An 8,333-nucleotide genomic window follows, 5' to 3' on the forward strand; every position below is an offset into this window, starting at 1 on the left:
GTTAAAGTCTGCTTTTCTGAAGTCCATTGTCCTTATTCTGCTGCTCTCACTTCTTCCTATCCTTAGAATCATGAAAACTGTCGTTTCAAATCACTTTCATCCAAATGGCCTTCAACCTTCAAATTCGCAACCAATTCCTCCCTGTTAGTCAAAATCAAGTCTAAAATGGCTGTTCTCATGGTTACTTCCTCCACCTTCTGAAATAAAAAGTTGTCCCCAGCACATTCCGAGAACTTTTTGGAAATGTTGTATTGTGCCATCTTACTTTTGCAACAGCTATCTGGATAGTTAAGTTCCCCATTGTTAGCAGGTCTTAAGTTTTGGATATTGCTGTTATTTGTTCTACAAATGCCTCATCCACCTCCTCTTCCTGATCTGGTGGTCTATGTTAGACCTTTGCCATGATGCCATCCCTTTATTCCCTTTTATCTTCACCAGAGACTTTCAAATGGTCTACCTCTCACATGCCGTACCCCTCTAAATCAATTTTCTAGTCACGAGATTTGTCCCATCAAATCTCTGTGACACCAGTTAAGCCATAATTTAGCTTATGTACTAATTTGATTGTGACAGTCACAGCTGGTGCTGGGCTGGTTAGTTACATATATCATCCAATACCATGTAACCTGGACAGGTTCTCAGGGCAGCATGAATATTTGGAAATTGAAGTTGATCTGGACACCAGGAACTACGGTGGAAGAGAGTCACAATTCTGAATAGCAACTAAGTTAAAGAATTGTTGACTCAAGTTGCAAACGATCCATGAGCAGAACATGAGGGGGAAACATGTCAAATGATTCCCTGTAAATTATTCACCTGTCTCTAATAACTAGAGGGTAGAATCACCCCTACAGAGAGGGGCTAGCACAAATGAGTATGCATCACTTAAGTCCCAGTTAAGCCCTATTTTTAGGACTTAAGTCATGCACAGCCCTTCTAGTGTCAGTCTGACGGGGGTGAATTTCACCCTCATGTGTAGGAATTTCCTGCTAGGTGGGCTGTGCATAACAGCCATTGCTGAGTCATGGAATATACATGTTGAAATGTTCTCCATGCTCTGTAATGCCCTTTCACAGTCCCTCTCGTAGCTCCGCCATTCTTGTGTACACCTATGTGCACTACCATCCAGAATTTGCCCCTTCTCTGTATAGAGCCGGGACATAATCTGATGAACATTTGACAAATGACAGTTTGCTTCAAATTGGCTTTCTTACCATCACGCAATTCTCTCTTCGATGCGAGCTGTCTTTCACTGTGTGGTAATAACCTATTCTGTGTATTTCCTGCAGATTTTCAGATGAATTATTTGCAAAACAGAATGACACACAGGAAAATGTCATTGTCTACCCTTGGATCTGTTCTTTTCTCACCTCATTTTGTTAGAGAAATGGCACTTGGTCTTGAAAACTAAGAAAGAGACATACTTGAAAATAGCCTGTCAAAGAAGCGTGCTATGATTAAAATGATATAAATCCCGTATTGGTGCTACTGATATTATTAATTGTTTGCAAGAGGCCCCAATGGGGATCAGGGCTCTGTTGTGTTTGGTGCTGTACACACAGAGAGGAGGACATGGCCCCTGCCACTGGTGCACTAAGAGGATATTTTTTTCAATTATTCACAAAGTGACCCTGACTTCAGCAAATGTTGTTGGGAATTATTCACCAAATAGTTTCAATGAATTATTTCCAGACCATGGGATAGGATTTCTCAAAGCACCTGAATGATTGAGGAGGAGTGAAAGTTAATGGGACTTGAGTTCCTAAAGTCACACACGTGCTTCTGAAAATCTCGCCATGTGTGTTGTTTACCGTGGCCCATATTCTGCAAAGTGACTGAGGATGTGCTTAACTCCTGTTGGATTAAGCACATGTTTAAGTGCCTTGCCGAACCAGGGCCTGATTGTTTGTGTCAGCAGTTGGTGGGATATAGTATGGTACCTAGTTCACATGGTATTGCCTCTGATCTCTAAAGGAAAAATGAAACACTTAACAGAATAAGAACTGTCAAATAACACACTGGTTGGTATGAATGTGTACCACTTGTCCACCAACTGGTGAAACATTCAGGATTTGGGAACTCTTTTAATTAATTGTCCTGCAATGTCTAATCCCTCACACACAATTAAATGTGAATGGATGAGCCAGAGGGATCAGGACTCAGAGCTTTTATTCATGAAACTATTTGTCTTTTGGTTTGGTTTTACCATCCAACCAGCTCTGCTGGACAGTGGAGCCATAAAGGCCGCTTTCTGGATCTCAGGCAGCTGCATGGATGCTGTGTTTGGATTCCCCAAGCGGCAAGAGTTCTGTTTAATTTTTTTTTGACAACACATTTTTTAAATTGACCATTGAGGAAAATTGGAAACTTTTGGGGCCAGATCCTCAGCAGGTGTTAATTGTTGTAGCTATATCCACCTCAGGAGAGGAGCATCAATTTACACCAGCTGAGGAGCTGGCCCTATGTTTGTTAGATTTGGCTGGGCCTTGATTACACTAAATGTTGGGCCTAAGCCTGGCTAACAACATCCCTGTAAATACTGAAGGCCTCGTTATTATTTTTTTTCAGAGGGGCTGAGCACCCACAAATCTGGTTGACCTCAGTCAGTGCTGTGGATGCTCAGCACTTCTGAGTGTTTTAGGACGCACAGCTACTCAGTAATGCGCTCCATGCATTATTTAGATATTTTGATATTTTAGGTGCTGAGGTCAGCTCTGACACTGACTCCCTATGTGGCCTTGTACCAGCCACTTAATTACTCCGTCTTCATTCGCTGAGCTATTGAACAGGGACAATGCTGACTTCACAAGGTGATGTGAAGAAGAGCCAGTGTCTGCGGAGCGTTTTAAAGAGAACAGCCGAGAGCGATCCTCAGTGCATGCTGGGACATGACACTTAACCAGGACTCTAGTGACCTGAAGCAAGATCCTGGCTGCTTTGAAATCAATGGCAAAGCTCCTGTTGATGTCAACCGTCCAGGATTTCACCCCTGGGTTACATTCCTATGTCTCTCTAGGCCTATTATATGACCTTGAACACGGGATTTCACCTCTGTCGCTGGTTTACACTTTGTCTCTCCTATCCAGTTAGATTGTGAGCCCTGGCCTCGTTCTTCTGGGTTTGTAGACATCTAGCCCAGTGGGGCCTCTGTTGTGGGTTGCAGGGCCCTGTTGATGTTATAAACAATAATAATAGTCTGGGCACGTCTGTCACTCATCAATATGCAGTTCTAAAGTCAGATTTTAATCTGAGCCGTTTTAGTGGATGCGATAAATTGTGCACTCGATCTTTGTTCCATTTAAACAAACAGTTTTCTCACCCCATTACTTAGGCGAAAGAGTATAAATGGGGTGATGCCTACCTGATTGGGAAAGGATAAATACAGCTAGGCATGGATGCCATGGTAATGCACTGCAATTAGAAATTGCTATATAAGTTTACCGTAATTTCCCAAAAATTTAAGGAAGAATTATTGGTGTTCTCTTACTGGAAGCCATGCATTTAATTGGCACCTTAATGGAGACAACTGATCACTTTGCTTCTAAAACCGATTTAGCAGAAAACTGGCTGTTTTCAAGTTAAACCATCAAACCCAAACGTATGGAACCAGGTAATGAACTCCCTTTCCCAAGCTCGGCAGCGGATCGCCTCGTCTTCAGTGCAGCATCCAAGACAATCTGGGAAAGAGCTAGAGATTTCATGTTAATAATTTAGACTTTTGTTTAAACATTTATCAGTAAAAATGAACAGCCCTATATGAACAAAAGTGATTGCTTAAGTTAATATTAGAGTCTGTCTGAGGGATGTAAAAAGAATTGTGATAGAAAAGTAATAGGAAAATATACAGCTGGTTATTAAACTTGAGGCTATAGAGGAGAAAGACTGCATAACAAGACAAAAGAAATCATGGATCCTAGCGGCAGCCTTCAAACCCTGTAATAGATAAGCTCAAATACTGCAGTCCTTTGTCCTAATACGCCATTGTCCTCCTTTCTACTGGTGCACAGTGAGTGTAAAGTGGATGCCAAATTGCTGCACAAGCAGAGTGCTAGTGTTTTAAACCCAGTGTGCGCTCATTCTGCGCTGGTTTAAAGGTACACATTTGGGGCCTGTTTTTCTGTTGCCCTTGCACCTAGGGTCAGACCGACACCCTTGCAAAGTGAGTTTTTATTAGCTGTTGCTCCTACTTTGCATGTAAACGATGACACAAGGGGCAGAGCAATGGGGCATCAGGCTCAAGATGGGGAACAATGGTGGATCAGGCCCCTGGATGTTTTGCAGGAGGTAAGAACTGCAAATCTTTACTCCTCCCAATCGTCCCATTGCCCTTGGTAGGACTGGGTGGCTGAGTAAGGACTGTTTGCATGTAGAAGAGTTGGTGCGATCAGGGACTTGTCTCATGCAGAGTTTCAGAGTGGGCATGAACAGAACCCGTCCGTCTAAAAGATGATCGGACTGCTTCACCGCCACCAAGTGGCTTCTGTCACGATTTACATGGGTGTAAAATGCTGCCTCATTTACACCCACCATGCCCCGGTGTAAATTAAAACAGAAGGTGCCAGGCAGTTGGGAAGCAGGTTCCAGGAGGAAGATTTTGCGTGGGATCTCTTAGGCCATATCTACATGAGCGAGCTTACACCGAGGCAGCTGCGCCACCGTAAGATCACTCGTGTAGACACTCTATGTCGATGGGAGAGAGCTCTCCCATCGGCATCATAAAACCACCTCAATAAGCAGTGGTAGCTGTGTTGGTGGGAGAGTTGTGCCCATCACCACTGATGCCAGTGAATCTTATGCCGCTTAGGGGGTGTTTTTTTCGCACAAGCAACATGAGTTTTGCCATCATACATGAAAGTATATCCATGGCCTTAGAAACAGACGTGTGTTTATTCCTCTAGGAGACGCATCTGCTTCCATGACTAGACTGAATTCAGCTCACAATTTTAGGGGAACAAAAAAGGCTCAAGTCAAATCATTCTTCAGTTACCCACAATTTACTCCCTAAAGTGAAGCAAAGGGTAGCAATAGCAGAGAAGTCATAAAAAAGAGGAGCTTGCATGCAGTGACATGCCATTTACAGGACTCGGTTCCTGTGGTTAATAGAGTCATTCGTGAAATCATTCTATAAACCCCGCTGCATCTTCTGCTGTGTCAGAGTGACATTGAAGCCCAGAAATAAGGTACAGCAGAATACATTTTGGAACGTTGATAATATTTTATACAGGTGCTGCATATTATTTTATTTTTTTAAACAAGAGGCTGGGGGGAAGGGGAAGGTTGCTGGCAATGCTGTGACAGCAAGACCTTCCAGCTATAAAAGTTGTATCTAGGCAACACCAAATTAATTGGGGTGAAGTGTTTACTCAACATCTTCCTGTTTGTCATCTACAAAGTATTCAACTTTACAGCCCCATTTACATGACCTGCTTCAAGAATTAAAGGCTGCCACTGTTGTTCTTGATCAGCAATCTTGCCAACCGTCATGATTTCCTTGTGAGTTTCGGGATAGCTGGTTTTTTCCTTAAAAGTCCCAGCAGCTGGATTCATGAGGATCTCGGCTGTCATTTTCAAGACAGGAAGCTTCTAGCCCCGTGATTGTGGAGAAGATCTGGAAAATGTGAAGCGAATGCAGGAAACAAAAGGCAAATAAAAAGAACACCAAATGTATCTTTTTTTAAACCCTCATGATTTTTAAGACAGCTTCATTGGGGTCGTGGGCGGTCTCAGTCTTGATTTTTGAATGGCTAGAATTGGCAGTACTGTATCAGTTCTATAAGAAGTGCTTTGGAAAGCCTTACTACTGTTATAAAACCATTAGCGAGCGCTGTTAAAATTCTGCTACCAGCACTCATTGCTGACTCCAGGGCCTGGTTTACAAAAGTCCCCTGGGTTACCAGCAAATCTTTGCAGTGTAGGCAAAACCTAGGTCACGACTGTGGGCGGCGCAGAGGGTGATTTGCTTGGGAACTGCTTAGAACCACTTTTTGAAAAGTGCCCCTTTGTGCTGTTGCTGCTAAGCTATTGCTAAGCTGGTGTTTCAGAGCCTCCCCCCCACCCCCCGCTGGAAAGCGTGCACTGCACGGTTCTGGAATGAACCCCGCATGGGTGCTTCATGTCCCAGGGTTAGCCTGCTCAAGTAAGGCCCTTTGTGTAGGTGAGTTGCCCATCAGAGAGCCCCTTAGCAAACAGCGCAGGGGGAGTTTCAGAAGTGCCTAAGGGCTCTTTAGTTTTGACTTCCAATGGGACCTGCGCTCCTAACTCCCAGAGTCATTTCTGAAAATCCCCTGCTCAGACAGCAGGTCGTCGCTCTCCTCCTGTCTATTGCTGACTCCCTCTCACATGCCCCAACCATGTATCCAATCCCCTCTGCATAGTGCCAGACTCGGTGACTACATCCAGGTAGATAAACATGGCTCAGGGAATGGGGAGATAATTAGTCTCTGTTTATGGAGAATGACCATCAGCCCTTGTACTGAGGTGAAATTCACTGCCTGGAGGCCTAAGCACCTCTTACATCCCACTAAGGACCACAAATTAGGGTTTAGCTTTATACCCGTGACCAGTCCCAGTGAAGGCAATGGGATGGGGCACATTTATCAAGGTGAACGAGTGCATAGGACTTTGTAGAATCTCGGTGAGTAGAAACTGTTTCTATATCACGTTTCCTATATTCACATGTATTTGGCTTTGGCCAAATACCATTTCCAGTAACCTGATATTTAGCCAAATGCTAAAATCAGACACTCGGCAAATTGCCTGGTTTAGGCGCCAGTGTTGCAATCTGCTTGTAATACACCAATGCGCACCTTCGATGCTTTTCGACAGACCACATGGAAGCCTTTTTTACCTTTGATTTCCCAGTTTGCTCAGCTCACTATCTAATCATTCTGTATTTGCACTTTTTAAAAAGGGAACTAGAGTTTGTTCTAGCCACAACGTCTTTATTTCCTCTTCCTTATGACCGATGTTAAGTAATTAAAGAACAGAGGGACAAATACAAATTATACATTATAATTTCATTATACAAATGAAAGGAAGTAAGAAAAAACCTTCTGAATATTATGTTCTATTATAAGATGCATTCAGCAGCATGAAAATAGTGAAGTATAGCAGCAACGCGTAGGCAATTACGAGTCCCTTAGTCCAATAAGCAAGATATCTTACTGAAGGAGGGAAACAACTGTGCACACATCAGAATTCTCAGCTCTGTTCTTTTCAACCAGGATAAATGAGAGCAGAGTGCACCCACTTGGAAGAGAACTACTGAACTGAACAGGAAGTGGAGTCAGCAGAGTACTACAGAAATTAAATGAAGTGAGGTGGTGTCTTATCAAAATGTGTCCTACACTGAAATAGGTCCATCCCATCCTCTTAATTTCCAGCAGGGCAAACCATGCTTGCATATTTTGGCACGTACTGAGAGCCCCAAAGGTGCCCTTCTCCCTGTGTACAGACCCAGCAGGAAGTGGCCACCTTGTGATGAGGACGGGGTGCCCATCCAGATATATATTACTACTGCATTTCTAACCCTGGCACCAAGACAGGCACATTCTGATGGGGTCCAGACCTGTCCAAATGTGCCCAGTTTTAGGCCTAGTCTCCTCGTTGTCTCCAGCCCGCATGCACTGAGGAGCACTCTTGGCTGTTCTCTTTAAAACGCTCTGCAGGCACTGGCTCTTTTTCACATCACCTTGTGAAGTCAGCATTGTCCCTGTTCTACAGCTCAGCGAATGAAGACGGAGGAGGTTCCTTAGAAGTTTTTAAGGTCAGGCTTCACAGAGCCCTGGCTGGGATGATTTAATTGGGGATTGGTCCTACCTTGAGCAGGGGGTTGGACTAGATGACCTCCTGAGGTCCCTTCCAACCCTGATATTCTATGATTCTACGAATTAAGTGGCTGGTACAAGGCCACATAGGGAGTCTGTGTCAGAGCTGACCTCAGCATCTAAAATATCTCAGCTCCTAGTCCTGAGTTCAAGCCCCTGGATCACCCTACTGCTCATCTACAGCACCATCCTCAGACTGAAAAGGGGGCAAATACTCTCTGTCGTTCAGGCTGCTTTGAAACCATCTTGCTTTATTCTCTCTTGCCTTTCCCAGCTAGCACTGATTTGCTGGAACCTCGCTGGGTACTGACATTTCATGATGCCTACAGAGAGAAGGGTTTTTCTTTATTTTATTTTATTTTATTTTAAATGTTCTTATCAAGGGTAGACTTTTTAGGGCCAAAGTTCCTGCTCGAGTATCTGAACTGGCTTCAGCGGCGAGAAGTCTGCAGAAAGCCTGGCACTTCAATTCCACACCACTCGAAAATCAAATGCTCCGATTCTGCA

Source organism: Eretmochelys imbricata, chromosome 19 (genome assembly GCF_965152235.1).
Source record: "Eretmochelys imbricata isolate rEreImb1 chromosome 19, rEreImb1.hap1, whole genome shotgun sequence".
In the NCBI taxonomy this organism is placed as follows: domain Eukaryota; kingdom Metazoa; phylum Chordata; order Testudines; family Cheloniidae; genus Eretmochelys; species Eretmochelys imbricata.